The sequence below is a fragment of the Cupressus sempervirens genome, chromosome 5, assembly GCF_028749045.1.
Source record: "Cupressus sempervirens isolate cs-2001-9-10 chromosome 5, ASM2874904v1, whole genome shotgun sequence".
In the NCBI taxonomy this organism is placed as follows: Eukaryota; Viridiplantae; Streptophyta; class Pinopsida; order Cupressales; family Cupressaceae; genus Cupressus; species Cupressus sempervirens.
In genome coordinates, this window is record NC_143122.1 from 177,165,109 (window position 1) to 177,183,547 (window position 18,439).

Below are 18,439 nucleotides of genomic sequence, written 5' to 3' on the forward strand. Positions count from 1 at the left end.
GAACCTATTCTGGTTTGTGTATCCAACCTCTATATCTTTGATCTTCAATGTAAATTACTTGATTATTTCTTCTCTCTAATTGTCTGATCCTTCCTAGTTAGAGACCAAGTGATCCAAATTATCCAAAACGATCAAATGTTTGATACTTTTTCATACTTTCTTACAAGTTTTTCTAAGTCCTTTTAACTGGCCTTTTCAAAGGTCTTCAAGTTGAAACTTCCATTAGTCCCTAAAACTGGGTAGCAAAAGGCTCACTATTTTAGGGACCAAAATTAGATTTTTAGTTCTTCTTTCCAACGGTGTAAACAGTTTTGGATTTTGAGCTCTAGGTCAAAAGTTATGACCCCAACAAGTTGAGAACACCTTTTCATCTACACAAAGAAGAAAACATTAGTCTAGAGAGTTGAAAATCAAACCTTAAACAAACCTTGATTATGATAAAAAGATCGAGAATTCAAAAACATCACAAAACACACAAAAACCTCATTCAAACCTTGAAAAGAAAAAAAGAGCGCACCTCAAAGGTGTGTTAGGTGCACTTTATTCCTTATCAAACTCTTAAAATATGCAAGTGCACACCTAGCACACCTCATGGGGTGTGCTAAGTGCACACCCTCTAACCCACTAGAAGATGTTTACTTGCACAAAATGACTTTTATTCTCCAAAACATGGTTTCTGGGGATCTAGGTTTCTGGGTAAAGACCCCGACTAGGCAAAAAATAGTAAGCAAAACCCTAAAAGGACTCAAACCTTAAACTAGGGATCCAAAAAGCTAAAATAAAAGTAGGGGGTCCCCATTTCTAAGTGAAATGGGGCGTGCATTGTGAAACCACAAGTACCAATAAAACTTCATAAAATTTAACAACAATCACTTGATGTAACCATTTAACTCTTCAGTCACTTTATTCCAAACTATCAACTTACCATTATCTGCATTACCAAGTATTAGTAAAATATCTTAGTTATTACCTTGTAGTTTCTTAGTTATTACCAAGTTGTAGTAAACTATAAAAATGTGTAAAACAGCTTGCAACATAAATAACATGCATACATTTTACACCATGATTCTATTGTGCAAACCCTATAAAGGGAAAAAACACTCGGGACTGAAAACCCAAAAATATTAACTCTATTGAAGTGATCGCTGCTAGGAGACAACCTTGTTAAAGGTTACATGCACATTGTTAACATGACCTTGTTAGAGTATTTCACCAAAAAATCATCTAGACCTTATCACTCCTTGATCTTTTCTAAAGAGTGACATGCTCTAAAGGACTTACAAGCACCACTAGTTGATGTTACCATATAGGATTCATAGACTTGTTAGGTCCACTTGGTACTCCTAAGATTTTGTGTGATGATATTTGAAAAATAATAGTAGAAATGATCTATTAAGAATAACAACTACATTTGTTTGTTCAAATCTATATTCATTTCTCGTGTCTCTGTCTGATCTCTCACTCTAATCTCCTTTCCCTCTATTCTTTTGACTAGATGATTTACACCTCTCTTTCTTCTTCCTTTGCTTGATTTACCTCGCCCAACTATCTTCTTTTCATCTTCAACAACTTTGCATTCACAACAACCTTAATATTATTTGATCATCTTCTAACCAATAACCTTCAATCAACAACCTAAAATTGTCTTAATATCCTCCTCAAATGGTATTCTTCATGTAGTGCCTACCCCAAGTTTTATTATCATGTTTTATTGTTGAATTATTTTAGGCCAGCTTTTATGGTTATGCGTTATGATTTAGTGGTACTTGGTTACCTGATTTGATTGATGTTATTTCATACTTAATTATATGTTTGATGAACTACTTGATACTCGATTATTTCATGTGTTCATGTTTATTCTTTCGATGATCATGCTTTGTATTTTGATATAGTGATTTTAGTTGTTTCATGATGATAGTTAAATGAATGATTTATATAGAGTTTTTTTTAATGGTTACTTACCCTATACATGCATGTGTATGGTGTACATGTATGTTTTACTTTATGTTTGACATTTTTGATGTGGTTGAGGGAGGGAGTCATAGTCACCTGGTAGTCAAGATCTACACGATGTATCACTCCCCACCATTTCCTGTTTAGTTTAGATGTATATGCATATGCACATGTTCAACTTTTATGTAGATTACAAATATCAGGCATTGACTTCCCTGAATTGCCAGGATGAGTGTGCCCTATCACAGTATCTCAATGGTAAAGAAAGGAGATAGTTCTTGAGGCCAAATCCTAACCTTGAGCCAATTGTCCTAGATTATAAGACAAATATTTGAGTTGTGTACCCTTTTGAATTCATCAAGTGACGTGAATTTGAGATTTTGACCCTTGAGTTTGAATTCATACTTTATCTTTAAAATGGGTTTTCTTATTTAGTTTGTAGATATGTTGTGATTTTCAGTTATAATTAAATCAAATAAAGATATTATTAAATAATTTAATTTAACAAAAATATTATAAAGAAAAACTAATTTTTAATTATATTTAATTAATTGAGAAATTAATTAAATAGAGGAAATAAATTTAAAGATTTAATTAAAAGTCCAAATTTAGTGTAATTATATTTATTTAATTTAATAATAATTAATTTAGAAGTTTCATTTTTAAAATGAACTCTAAATATTATTATTAGTTAAATTAATAAATGTACTTTCTAATTACGTCTCATTATTTAATAAATGCAAGTGAGAATAATTTAAATAAACTTTATTATAATTAAAATGAAAAAAGTATGCACAACAAATTAAATTAATTAAAATAATAAAAGAAAGGCTTTTGCATGTTCGTTAAATCAAAACCCTAAGAGGAGAAAATTCTTTATTAGGAGATTAGAGCTCATTTCTCCACATACAGGTTTTGAGGAGCGAAATTTGGAATTGGAGCAAAAGATTTGTTGAAAGTTTAAGAGGTTTAGATTTGCATGCATTCACAGGTTGTCTCAGATTTTAGCTATTGTTTTGAGGTAGGATTTGAAAACCCATTGTAGAATTTTATTAAAAGATCTGTCTACTTTGTGTCTTCTAGGATGTTTGCATAATGCTTATTAATTTATTGTATTAATCTCTAGATAAAAAATTATTTTGTAGATTTTGAAAAGAAAAACTAATTAATCAAGAAAATGTGACTGAGGAAATTTGTAGAAATTTTTTGAAAATTATTATGACTCTATTCTTTTAAAACTCTTTCTAATTTGATTATAAAAAATTGGAAGAAAACAATAAATTGAACATCTAGGGTTTGAACTTTAAATTTGTCATGTGATTATCATGAGGTTTCTAAATAAATATAAATATTCTTCTTATATCTAAAATAATTTAATTGCAATTATTTTTAGAAAAGTGAAAAATTAATTGAGAGAAAAGCATGTTGTAGCTAAACTTATACATGCATGTGAAAACAAATATATTAATATAAAAAACTAAGTATATTATGGTTGCATGATTTAAGAGATCAAAGGAATGTGAAAATACTAATTGAATGTTTATTTTCATTTTATAAAATTATAATTTAATTTTTGTATTTATTTATTTTAAAAAGTAATTTAATGATTAATTATTAATTTTAGAAATTTCAAAAAAAACTAATTAAAATAAATATATTGTTTATTTATTTTTAAAATTATATAAATATTTTATTTATTTATTTTGAAAATTAAATAAATAAATACTACTTATTTTCTTATGAGTGGGTTTTTAATATTAATTATTTTTTAAAAACTCTGAGTGGGTTATATCTTGTTACATATTTATTAATGCATGTGGAGTTATAAGTTAATAAATACATATTTGTGATGTAGCTATATTTTAAGAAGAGTTATAGTTCAATTAACTTTATAATCATCTAATTATGAATATTTAAATACTATAAGAGAAATTGTAAATAGTTTAATTATAATTATAATTTCAAGTTTGAGTTATCTTGAGTTGCACTATGAATTAAAGGAAAAGTAAATATTAATATTATACTTAAATAGAAGTCAAATTAATATTTTAGAAATGAAATTGATATTAAGATTTAATCTAATAATATACATTTATGTTATTAATTAAATCATTCGTGATTTATGATTATTTAAATTAATTACGTGATAATATTGCATGATTGATAACTTGTATCCAACTGTGATACAATTATGAAATGAAAACTTGAATTTGACGCAAATAAATTTTTATAGAATTACATTAAAAAAAGAGAGACTAGATAACTACACTTATTTTAAATGCATGTTGAGATATCATGTTTTATTTTATGGTGGGTTTGGGGGAAACCCAGTAGTTTGACTAGATAGGTGTGTTTACCAGAGGCTTAGGAAGTGGTTGTTTTTGTGATGCTTTTATGTGATGTTGTTTAGTCCTGATTAATTTATTCCCAACCAATGTGTTATATCCATGTGTTTCTATGATGAGATCGAGTTATTTTTTGTAAGCTCATGTATTGTGATTTCTTGGTCCAACTTTTGAGGTTTTCAATCAGTTATCTATTGGTGCTTTCAAGTTGCTTGTATAGGACTTAGGTGAATATTATGATTTTCTTGGTGTAACCTTTGAGGTTTTTGATCAATAGTCTTTTAGTGCTTTCCAATTTCTTATATAGGATTGGGGTGAACATCGTGATTTTATGAGTTATACTTTTTATGACCTTAGAGTAGGTTATCTATGTGTATTTTGGAAAGTGACTTGCAATGGAGGTTGGAGCCCTAAAGAGGTTGCCTAGGTAACCCATTGTAAGTTGTATTAATATGTGATAACATTTAATTAAATGGGTTGAAATGAATTAACAAGATCAATGTTTTACCTTGCCCATGCCTCGAGTGTTATTACAGGCTAGGATGAGAGTAGAGAGGATGCTTGGTTTCAACCTTGCCTCGTTAGTATGCCTTGTCTGTAAGAAAGGATATTGATGCTGCATAGAGTCATTAGGGGGCTAGAGTCCAAAGAGGCTACCATGGTAACCTTAGAGTTGGCTCATGTGATAACACTTTCCCAAATGCAAATTAGGTTTCCTACATGTCTTGTTGCCTCTGGGATTAGGTATTACTTGTATACTTGGTACCTTTGAGATAGATTGCTATCAGGATTTCCTTGACCTAGATTCTTGTTATGATTTTTGGATTGTTATCCATTTGGGACTTGAGATTATCTCCTTCGCACAATTGGAGTGAGCCATTTAGGTTCCATGAGATCTCACAGCTAGATGTCATTACTGGATGTACTTGTGCAGTTGTTCCATTCTTTTGATCTTGTGGTTTTATTCTATGGTCATGTGTCAATTTATTGTACTTTGATTATTTGAGATCCTATGAGATTTTATACCTTATCATGATGTATATCCTTTTAGCATTTCATACCTTGTGACTTCTATAGAGGATGATTACACATTTTGGTTATGCCATGTGGCATCTTATGTACTTATATATTATTTAATTTGATTCATACTTATGGTTATCCTATGATGTGGAATTTGTTATGTATTCCATTTAATCTTAATATAATGTATGTGTGTGATTCAACGTCATGGAACCCTTAAGAGATGTAACTATTAATGTATTGCTTATGTATGTATGTGAGTTAGTACTTTCGCTATATTATCTCTTGTCGTTATAATATTTTCAAAAAAAATGTTTAGAAAAGTTAGTGATATTATAGGTTAATTTCTTTTGGGTTGCCTAGTGGGGTGTTACACTTCAAACTTCCAAATTATTTTACCTTTTTTTGCTTAATCACAATCCTCAATCTTGGGTTTATACCAAATTTCTAGATTCAAACTCCATACTATGAATTTAGACAGTCAAAAAATATAACTTGCATAGAAATTTGTGTCCATCCTTATCTTTCTCTAATCTCCATTATCATATCCTTATTGAATTTTCCATGTCATAGATCTTGTAACAAACTTTGATTTATTCCTTAGGCCATCTTGAAATTTCCATATTTCCATCAAAAGTCACCTTAGGTTCTAGTTCATCCAATTGTTACTCAGTAATATAACATTTACTCTAGTAATATAAATCTTGGTTATTACTAGATTCACTTAGGCAATATTGTGTTTCTCTTTTTCTTTGCCAATCACTTGGGTAATATTGTAGTCACTCAATGAATACACTCTCCCTTCATTAACCTTGTCACTCGATTAAGCTTGTGTTCTTCAATACATTGCAACAATACATAATTGTAAAAAAATCCAACCAATACTACATTATCATTGTCCAACTCATTCAAGTACCCATTGAATATCATACTTATCAATTTTATCTTCATCATACTTTCTTCAAATTCTCTTCATCAATCCAACGATATGTCACTCTATTGAGTTAGCATAATGTCTAGTTAATTAAGACTTGACATCAATGCCAATATAATAGGAAATTCTATCATATTGTCAAATGTATCAAAGATTTTCCTCCTTAGGTCATAGTGTAATTTGGCCACAAGGTTGTTCACAGATTTGTCAAGGATACCTATAACACAACTTCCTCCACCTTTGTAAGAATATGATAAGTGCTTCACCTTGTTTTTTTCTTTTTTCCTTTTTCTTTTCTTTTCTTTTTTCCTTTTTAAAAAAAAAATTATGATTGCACAAGTCCAACATTGTGATAGGTTGTTGAATTTTGTATGAATAATGTTTAACAAACCTTTGGACAAGTTAATCAAAAGTCTTAAGTGGAGGTCAAATCTTAGTAAACCATTCCATAGCTTGACTACAAAGGATTCTAAGGAACAACCTCATAAGATAAGTATCCCCATCCATGAACTCCATACTCAAAGTGTGAATTGTCTCACATGGTCATAAGGATATCCATTCTCATCATACTTGTCATATTGTGTAAATTCGGTCTTGTGAGGGAAAGGAGTCATGTGTAAACTTTTTCAAATGGTAGAAGACATGGAAACTCAATAGAGAATGAAGTCTCAAGTTTTACTATGTGTTTCATGTCTTGGAGTTTCTTCATCACAACCTCCTCATGAGAGGGATATTTCTTTTGAATCATCTTATTAACATCAAAGTTGTTTGGTAACTTTTCCCCTTTAGATACCAAATACAAGAGACATTGATCACCATTTTGCTCTAAGTATCTATTGAAAAGTTTATGAAAGCAAGCATCTAGTTGGATTTTGTTGGTTAATAGTTTGTATTCCTTGGATTTTGGTTTATACCTCGATTCCTAATAAACCCAGTGCAGTAGAAAACTAAATAGTTAATGACAGATTGGGTCAATCTAGTAATCTATCAAAGACCCCTAAATTGAAAGGTACAACTCCCTTGTGGTGCAAAGATTTGCAAAGAATTTGTTTTTAGTAAATCAGTTGATTTTGAGGGGTATAATCGTAACCATAGTGCATGAAAGGTATATTCAAATTGCCTCACACTTCAAGAAATCTAGGCTAGTTTTAGATGATGACTCACAACCTCCATAGATATGCATGTATACGAGTCACTTTTAAGCTCATCTAACATTTATAATGCAATATATTCAATCTTCTGAATATAATATACAATAATGAAATACTATCTACCAATGCATACTACATAACAAAAGAAAATATGGTCAACTTGATAATAGCCTAATTGCCTAAGTGACTAAGATTTGACAATACCAAGATTGCTTCCTTCTTAGTCCCTTTCATTAACCAAATCTTGGACTTCTCACACATCAATGAAATGCATGTGAACTAACTTGTACAAAATAGGGGAATTAAGATAATATTGTAACGAAGGAAGTAAAGCTTACAACCACTAAAAAAAAAGAAACAAAACTCAATTTATTTGCAACCTCACAACTTTCATTAATAGCACATTTCATTCCAAGCACCATACAAGAACTAAATGAACAACAAAATCAAAATGAAAATGCATATTCTCACACAATAGTCACAGCTACAAGGGTTTGCCCACACAATAATTTGAAAATCTTATTTACTCTTCAAAGAGTTACACTTATAGGCCTTCTTAGAAATGGCTAGTTACATTTGGCGATTACATTAAAGAGCATCTCTGAACAGATGAATGCTAAAAATAGGATTAAATGAGTTATCATCTATTACAAAGTCTAAGCCTATGAGGAGAATGTCAAATATGACCACAATGTCATGAGAGAGAGAGAGAGAGAGAGAGAGAGAGAGAGAGAGAGAGAGAGAGAGAGAGAGAGAGAGAGAGAGAGAGAGAGAGAGAGAGAGAGAGACAGACAGACAGACAGACAGACAGACAGACAGACAGAGACAGACAGACAGACAGACAGACAGAGAGAAGGGGGAACACTTGTCACATTTACAGAGAGTATGTATGTAATACTTCAATCAAAGCATTAGTTCTCCTTTGGAGTTATAGATTTAGCTTTAAAGGCCTTCATTGTTTCGGTTACATTCTTTAGCTCCATGATACTTGGAATAATAATGTTGCCAGCTTACCATCCAATAGTCATGCTTTTCTATAAGTTCTTCCATTCTTGAAATCTTTTATTGGAGCTTCTTTGTTGCACGCTTCAGGATGTAGTCCACTACTATGAGTTTTGAAAGATTTTCCACTTGAAAGTTTGCTAAATTAGAAGTTTCTTCAATGAATGCCAAAAACTTATTCTTCATTTGCTCAACAATCCACTAACTAGTGGTTATTAGTGACATAAGATTCAATATGCAAAACATTTAAATATTCAAATATCTTATCCATTTCTTTTTTCACTAAATCACAGATACATTTCAATTCATTCTCAGACTTCACTAAACTCTCATATTTGAATTCCAAAGATTGCTTGCAATAAAGCAATGGCTCTTGGTCAGATTTAAGTATCCTGTGATTTACAGCCACGTTGGTCTTCATGTCAATCACCTCTTGTAACACAGCTAATTGTTGTGTTAAGCTTTTTGATTCCTTCTTCATTAAGTCCTAGTGATTTGACATTGTTCTCTCAATCTATCTGTGTCTAACAACATATTTTGAAAGTTATCAATGAGGGGAGAACCTTGGTGAGAAGAACCTCCTTATAGCAATATCGTGAGAATGCTCGAAATAACAGAATACAAAGTGATAGCAGAACTCAGAATAAATCTACTGATCGCAGGCCACTTCGAGGGGGTAACCTCCTTTGAGCAAGCTCAATACAATAAATTCGTCCGTGCCCATCAAGGGCCTCAACCTATTCTTATATACTGGGTACGATCTAGAAAAGTAATACTACCTATGCATGTGGGATAATAAAATAAACTCACGGGACGACTTACAAAGCATATGCGTCCAACAACTCTACTCTAACAAAATAAACAGAAGGAACACACAGGTTCCTAACATCCCCTCTCCCTTAGAAAAAAGCTTTTTCCTCAAAGCTTAAGGTGTGGAAATTGTTGTTGAATCTGAAGAAGGGGTTCCCAGGTAGCATCCTCTGGTTGCATGCCATGCCACTGAATCAAGACCTCAGAGATGGAGCGAGAGCGAAGCTGGCGAGTGCGCTGGTCAATGATTGCCACCGGCTCCAGGATAATGGATCCTTCCGTATCCATTTCAGGGAGAGTAGTTTGTGCTCTAACAGTGGTACCCAGAACTTTCTTTAGACAAGAAACATGAAAAACTGGATGAATGCGGGAAGAAGGAGGAAGTTCCAGTTTATAAGCAACTGAACCAATCTTCTGCAGAACCTGATAAGGCCCATAAAATTTTGGGGCCAGCTTATGACGCCCTTTCAGCTTTAGGGAGGATTGTTTGTATGGCTGTAGACGAAGAAAAACCATATCCCCAACTTGAAATGAGCGCTCAGAACGGTGTTGATCTGCTTGCTGTTTCATCCGATTACGGGCCATGTGAAGATTATCCTGTAAGGTACGAAGAATCTGATCCCTGCTGCGGAGAACTATGTCAACTGCCTGGACTGGTGAGCTGTTGGGAGTGTAGGGAAGGAGCACTGGAGGTGCCTGACCATAGACTGCTTCATATGGAGTCATTTTAGAGGCAGTGTGGTAAGAGGTATTGTACCACCATTCAGCTAAAGGGAGCCACTTGGCCCACTGATGTTGCTGTTCGGAAGTGAAGCAACGAAGATAAGTTTCCAAACATTTATTGACAATTTCCGTTTGACCATCAGTTTGTGGGTGATAGCCCGAACTCATCTTCAGTTTGGTGCCAGTTTTCTGAAACAGTTCAGTCCAAAAATGACTGGTAAAAGTTGCATCACGATCAGAGACAATGGAAGAAGGGAGTCCATGAAGATGAAATATCTGGTCCATGAAGATTTGTGCAACAGAGGAGGCAGTATAGGGGTGGCTGAGGGCACAAAAATGACTATATTTCGAGAGACGATCAACCACAACCAAGATCACTGTCTTGCCACCGGATTTAGGAAGCCCTTCAATGAAATCCATAGAAATATCAGTCCAAATCCGTGTAGGGATGGGCAATGGTTCGAGCAAGCCAGGAAGGAGGGTCGTTTCACCCTTGTGGCGTTGGCAAGTATCACATTCAGCCACCATCTGTTGAATCGTCTGTTTCATTCCTTTCCAAAAGAAGTTTCTCCTTGCTCGCTCATAAGTTTTGAGGAAGCCTGAGTGCCCTGCTGAAGGAGAAGCATGGAGTTCATAAAAAATAGCCTGATGTAGAGCTGGGTTCTGAGGAAGCACTAGCCGACCCTTGTATCGAAGAGAAGCACCATCCCAAGAGTAATGTGGTATAGCAGAAGGATTATTGGCTAGCTGGTGAATGATTTGAGATAAAGAAGAGTCACTATCATAGCCCTGCTGAACAGACGCTAACCAATTGGGAATGGGCTTAGAAATAGCGGAAAGGGAAGCTTGATTATCAAATGTGCGAGAAAGAGCATCTGCCACAATATTCTCCTTACCCTTCGTGTAGGTGATCTCATAATCATACCCCATGAGTTTGCTGACCCATTTCTGTTGTGTAGGAGAGGATACCCGTTGTTCCAGGAAGTATTTCAGACTTTGGTGATCGGTTCTGATGCAGAAATGACTCCCTAAGAGGTATGGCCGCCACTTCTGTACAGCATGCAAAATAGCCATCATTTCTTTTTCATAAGTAGAGAGGGCTAGATTCTTACCAGAGAGGGCTTTGCTAGTGAACGCAATAGGATGGTCATCTTGCAGGAGAACAGCACCCAATCCATTGCCGCAAGCATCACTCTCAATAGTGAAGGGTTTGGAAAAATCTGGCATCGCGAGAACAGGTGTACTGCACATAGCCTGTTTCAGTTGTTCAAATGCAGTCTCAGCAACAGGGGTCCAGGAGAAGGCATCCTTTTTTAATAGAGCTGTCAATGGTGCTGCAATTTTTCCGTAATCTTTGACAAACTTGCGGTAGTAGCCAGTCAACCCCAAAAAACCCCGAAGGCTCTTGAGAGTTTTAGGATGCGGCCAAGTTTTCATGGCATCTATTTTTGTAGGATCTACCCGCACTCCATGGTGTGCAACAATATGCCCGAGATACTCCACTTCCTCCTGGCCAAACACACATTTAGATAGTTTTGCACAGAGTTGATGATCAGAGAGAAGTTGCAAGACAAGCTCCAGATGATGGAGATGCTCAGCCCAAGTTTTGCTATATATGAGGATATCATCAAAGAAGACCAGAATGAATTTTCGGAGGTATGGTCGAAATATGTTATTCATCACTGCCTGAAATGTTGAAGGAGCATTCGTGAGGCCAAAGGGCATGACTAAAAATTCATAGTGACCATCATGTGTGCGGAAGGCAGTTTTAGGTATATCCTCCTCATTAACCCGAATTTGATGATACCCAGAACGAAGATCTAACTTGGAGAAAAAATGAGCCCCATGAAGTTCATCAAGAAGTTCATCAACAACTGGAATGGGAAACTTGTCCTTTATAGTGAGATGATTAAGTGCTCGGAAATCAATGCAGAGTCGCCATGACCCATCTTTTTTGCGAACAAGCAGAACTGGAGAAGAAAAGGAACTGGTACTAGGGCGAATAATACCTTGCTTCAGTAAGTCACGGACAAGTATCTCGATTTTGGTCTTCTGATGAAATGGGTAGCGGTAGGGCCTGATGTTGGGCGGAACACTGCCAGGAAGGAGCTGAATACGGTGGTCCTCTGGACGAGAAGGAGGTAATCCCACAGGTTCAGCAAATATACCAGAATACTTGTCCAAAATGTGTTGGAGATCGGCAGGAGTGCTAGAGACTGCTGATGGCTGCATCTGAATGGAATGGAGCTGAGCGATGACACCATGTGAATTCTTCTTAAGAAGTTTTTCCATACGGTGTGAACTAGGGCCAAAGCGCTCCAAAATGAGGGTGCACAATTCGCTCCACGTTGGGCCTACATTAGCCTTGATGTACCAACGGAACCATTGAAGAGCTTCATGTTCCAAATGAAAAGATGCAAGGGAGACTTTGTGGTTATCCAAAGTATTATGCAAGCTGAAATACTGCTCTGCCCTATAGATCCATCCAGTCGGATCAGAACCATCGAAGCGTGGAAAATCAAGCTTTGGTCCACGAAAATTGCCAGAAGAGGACCCAGTATCTCCTGAATGGTTTCGGCTCATGGCTGACTGCTGAAAGTTAAGACCTAGAATTTTGTCATCCAGATCTTGAAGTCTGGTTTTGAGGGATGCAATTTCCTCTTCCATGATTTTTGCTCCTGTACGCGTAACAACCATAAAACAAGGTTTTTTTTTTTTTTTTTTTTTTTTTTTTTTTTTTTCTGAACAGTCGACTTAGAAAAATTCACTCACAGACAGAACAACTGAAAAGAGTTATTGCAATAACAAGAGATATTAGAAGTGAGAGGAACCTGAAGGCCACGACAGAAAAAAATTTGATGTAATTTCCACCCAGCGAGCCCAAGAGAGTGCTCTGATACCAGATGAGAAGAACCTCCTTATAGCAATATCGTGAGAATGCTCGAAATAACAGAATACAAAGTGATAGCAGAACTCAGAATAAATCTACTGATCGCAGGCCACTTCGAGGGGGTAACCTCCTTTGAGCAAGCTCAATACAATAAATTCGTCCGTGCCCATCAAGGGCCTCAACCTATTCTTATATACTGGGTACGATCTAGAAAAGTAATACTACCTATGCATGTGGGATAATAAAATAAACTCACGGGACGACTTACAAAGCATATGCGTCCAACAACTCTACTCTAACAAAATAAACAGAAGGAACACACAGGTTCCTAACACTTGGGCCTTGAGTTCATTTATCCAGGCATGACCAATTTGATCAAATTGCCTCTCTTGTTGTAGCTTAAGCAATAAGTTCTTGTTCTCCTGTGCACTTAGATCAAATGTACTTGAAGGTGTGCTTCCAAGTGCAGCCCTAATGTAATCCATCAATTCTCTATTTGAGGCCCTCACTACCTCTTTCTCAAACCTTAATTCCTTTAGCTTATCTTCTATCTTTTTATTAGTTGATTTCCAGATGTTGACCATAGAGTCATGCACTGAAATTCCCATGTTAATAGTTTTGATCTGAAAATCATTAGGAGTTAATTTGTGAAACTTTCCCTCCTGGGGTTCTGCAATCTCCACAAGCAAGTGTTCATAAATTTAGTCTATTGCTAATGCTATAATGGTCTTCTACTTCTTTGCTTTCTTTGACATGGGTTGAGGCTGAGTTGCTTACACAATGAGGTCTTTAGATGGAGTACTTTCCTCACATCTCCTCTTCTTTCTATCAATGGTATCTTCCAACCAAGATTCCTTTGAAAGGAGATTTAGTGATGAGTATAGGGCTGTAGGATCAAAAAACTTCCTCACCACTAGGGGTGTCATCTTGCTCCTACTAGAAAATGGAAAGGCAGTCGCTTTAGTAACTAAAAGCGATAGATTTTTACCTTGTTGTGATGTATCTTGCACCTTTCCATCTAGAGGATTGTTATCACCATCTAGGTTGATGACTAGTACAGAGGAGAAGTCCTTGACTATTGATTTCTCCCTCTCTTTATCTTTATCTTTATCTGCCTCTTTATCTCCCACTTTTCTAGTATCTGGTAGAGATCCTCATCCACAAGTTGGAGGGACTTTAATATTCTTTTTAGGAGTTTGATCTCCTCCTCCACCAATAGATTGTGTTGGTCCAGTTGATATTGATGTGGCAGTAGTGGTGAAAGTAGTGGTTGGTGATGATTGCGTAGTTCCATATGCTACTCCACTAGCAGAACTAGTGGCCTGAACTAAATAGAAGCGATGCTTGATAAAATCCAAGATCTCCTCCCTACCTTTCAATATTAGAAACAATGCTAAGATGTCCACAATTTCCTTTTTTAAATTGGTTGCAAAAAGGTTTCTTGACATTTTACTCTTTTTGGAACAAGGAGTCTGGAACTAGGTTCTCTGTATGTCCTCTCTTCTTAGAGTCTTCTTTATATTGAACATTGATGCAGAAGAAGAAAAGTCAATGTCACAAATCTTTGCTTTCACTGGAATTTTTAATGTAGACTACATCAATTCCTTGTTCACCAAACACAGAATAGATTGGTCAAGGAACATGATTTGCTTGGTTTCTAGTTTATACCTTTCAATGCATTCTTTCACTAGTTCTTGTGCATGCACAACCATGGGGAAACTAGGAGCTTGGACTAAACCACTTTCTTTCAACTTTAGTGTGATTTGGTGAATGAGTTGGGAATTGAGCCTTCTATGCAAGTCACCCAGATCATAAAATTTGAAGTGTTTGAAAAGCATTTTAGCTCACTCTTTAATCCAATCAAACAATCACACCCAACAACTCCAACTTCCATTAGCTTATAACTTCACATAGAGAAAGCAATTATTTCAATGAAATCATCGTTACAGAATGAGGGGCTTCATTTGACAAAAATCTGATCATAAAGATTTGGAAATTGGATTGTTGGTGCCACAAGAACAAAGTAACCCATAATTAACAACTATAATGGTCAAATTTGTAATAAATTAGGCAGATCAATGGCTATTTAAAACATATTCCACCCAGATGATAGCTCATAAATTCGACCACCATAAAATTTACTTTAATGTCTAGTAGTAGAGAGATAATTTCCAAATCCTTTTACTTGAGTTTACTAAGAACTACCCTCTTTACTTGAGAATCCCAAGCAAAGGCTTGCACTTTAATCCATTAAGTATGAAGAAAGAGGCATTACCTTTCTTTTTCATAGACTTATCTTTGCCTTCAATTTCCTTTGGTTTGGGGGTGCAATGTGGAACTAGTCTTTTTGTGCCTTGAGTACTTTACCTTTATCTTTTCTGCACAAGGATTTTTCTCTTGATTTCTTAACTAAGTTCAAAGAAGCCATGAAAAGAATTGTCTACCTTGAGCATGTAAACACTTTATTTCCTTTGTATCAGGCTCTTCTTTGTAACTAGCTCCATTAGAAGAATCTTTCTGGCATCTCCATAGAATATCCTTATATTTAGTTTTAGGATTGTTTACCTACCTTGTCCTCCATAAAAGAAGCTTTGAATGTTTCCATTAGACAGAAAATCCCCATTGGGACCTTCGCTTTCCAAAGAGAGAAACACTTGGAAACATTTTCCTTTTCTTTGGCCACTTTTCCTTATATATCCTCGAGATGAATCGTTGATCGTGGATTCATCATTTAGTAATGCATATCAAGGGCCTAAATTAACTTTTTTATAACACTGTGCCTAGGTCCTTTTGAAGATGTCATCCATGAGAATTTCCATTGTATCAATGATAGGACCATCAGGCAGAATTGACACTATAGGAGTGTCCTTGATTTGTTCATAAGTAGAGGGCCTCATGCAAGAACCATCATCTACAATATCACTAACATCAATTTTATCATTATATAACTTGATTTCATCAAGAGTTAGCCTAGATCAGTACCTCTCCCTGGTTTGGTACTCATTATAATAACTGACCTAAAAGTCTTCAATATCTAGAACATGCCTATAAGCATATCCTAGCTTTAGATGATCTTTGAAAAAGCTAACATGGTCATATTGGGGCCTTATAACTTCATAGTTGATCAATTTAACCTTGTTCCCAAAGGCTTTCACCAAATTCCAGGCATCAAACCTAGAGGCACAAGAATAAGATCCTACCACATTTGGGAAGGGGATGTCAGCTATCTTCTTTACATTATAACATAAGGTATTCACATCTAGAATCAACCTCCATAATTCAACAAGCACTACTTTATCTTCAATATATATGGGGATTCTTTTTGGAAAACCATTGAATGCGTCGATCCTTAAGTATGAGAATGATGGAAATTGAATAAAACAACATCCAAACTGGCTCAATGTTGATATAACTCCATGTGAGAATCTATGCTCAGGGTACCCTTGCAATTCCCAACATAGCCTTATTGTGAAGGCATCATTCACCTTTGTGTATTCTTCAAAGCTCTTTTCCATCTATAGATGAGGATATAATTCATATACTTTAGTGTTCTCATCAAAGTTTTTAATGTTGGGAAGATTATTCCATAGATGATGTGTGGATAGAGCATATATTAGGTATGATGACATGTAAATTTGCTTAAATTCTTTTGCTAAATTTAGCCAGGAGGCTAGCTCTTCACATATGATTTGGGCCCAATCAACTTGCAGTTGCTCAACACAGACTACCTAAACTAAATAGAAGTGACTCTCAATAAAATCTAAGATCTCCTCCCTATCTTTCAATCTTAGAAACAATGCCAAGATATCCACAATTTCCCTTTTTAAATTGGTTTCGAAAAGGGTTCTTGGCATTTTACTAGAAGGTCCTCTTCGATAACATCTTGGTCTAAATTGTTGTGATGATGAGACTGTTACAGTTGAGTTTTCATTGCACCAAAAGACCCATCTATTAGTGCTCGATACAACCACTCAACTTATAGTACACATGAGGTGGTTAAGTTTTTTTCACAAATTCCAAGGGGAGCACTAAACATTTTGCAAACAATCTACCCCTCGACATTACCTGAGGGTCTAAGGATTAGAACCTGTGACCAAGCTTTGATACCAATTATTATAGTGGGGTTTCCATTGCTCCAAAAGACTGATCTATTAGTACATGATACAACCACTAAACTTATATTACACAGGAGGAGGTTAAGCTCTTGTCACAAATCCTAAGGGGAGTGTTGGAAATTTTTCCAAGAGAGACATGTGAAGCAAACAGAGAGATATGGCTAGAATTCTTAGGGGTGATTCATATCTATCATATCAAGGTGACCTAAGAAGAGTGCTTATAGGTGATCCATTTCCATTGTTCTCAAACACATTTCAAGTGGATTGTTCATTGTTGTTGAATATATTTGCATTGAAATTCCCACCATTTCCAAACACATTTGAATTGATTCACTCATCCATATGTTGTTCTTTCTCTTCCATGAAAGCTCTATTGGAAAATGCCAATTTTCCTCATCTTTCATTTTGCATGAAGAGATCATGTATGCGCTTGTCACTTTTCTCTCTAGACATGTAAGAGAGACTAGTTTTTGACCTAGGTGACCCAATAGTTGTCTTAAAGTTACTACTAAAGCGATAAAAAGGTTCAAACCAAGATTTAGAAGTTTCTTTAGGGGATTCATCAAATATAACTTACAGTTGCTTACTCAAATGACATTGTTGTCTAGAAATCAAAAGTAACTCGTCAAAGCTAATTTGGGGTTGTTTTCCTTGAATCACTTGATACCTATTAGTTGTTGGCATGAGAGAGAGTTTAAGGAGATAATAGATAACATGGACAATAGATAACACAACACACTTGATGTCCAAAATAGAACAGTAAAAATGTCACTTGTCCAAAGAGTAAAAGATAAGTAAAAAGATGAGATATTAACAAATATGAACTTCCCACAAGATGCCCAAGCTGTGGATAAATACCCTATGCATGAAACTTGTGGGTCAAGAAAAGCTAAGCCGAGATCAAAGCTAAAGTAAATAAAAAGATACATGAAAATAAGATTGGACAAGTGAGCAATTCCACTAATATAGAGTGTGATCAATCTATCTAGGTGATCTTCTCAATTGAAAACATACTCTATCTTGCTAGTTCTAGACCAAGAAACTAAGGAAAATCATGTACAACAACCTTAACTAGTCTAGACAAGCTTCCAAGATGGAAAACCTAATATGATAATCTGGGCAAAATTTCAAGTAGTCCATATGACAATTTAATAGGTAAAATAACACTTTGCAATGAATCCAAGCAACATTTTGTTAGAGTAATTATTTGTTTACACTTATTAATTAAATCACTTTGATTTAATTAAATAAGTTGCCTATTACTTTAGTTTTCTTAAGCTATCTCTTAGGTGCATATAATTAATATTTTATATTAATTATAATGTGCAACGTAGTTTTTTTAGGCTTTAGGTTACCCTTTTTGGGTTTCGATCTCCTTTTATAAGGATTGATCTCTTTGTAATTATGAATCTGTTGAATAATCTTTTCTTCATCTGAATACAAGTTGCATGTTTTTCATATCAAACCCTTGCCTCTTCTTGCCTTTTTCTTCTCTA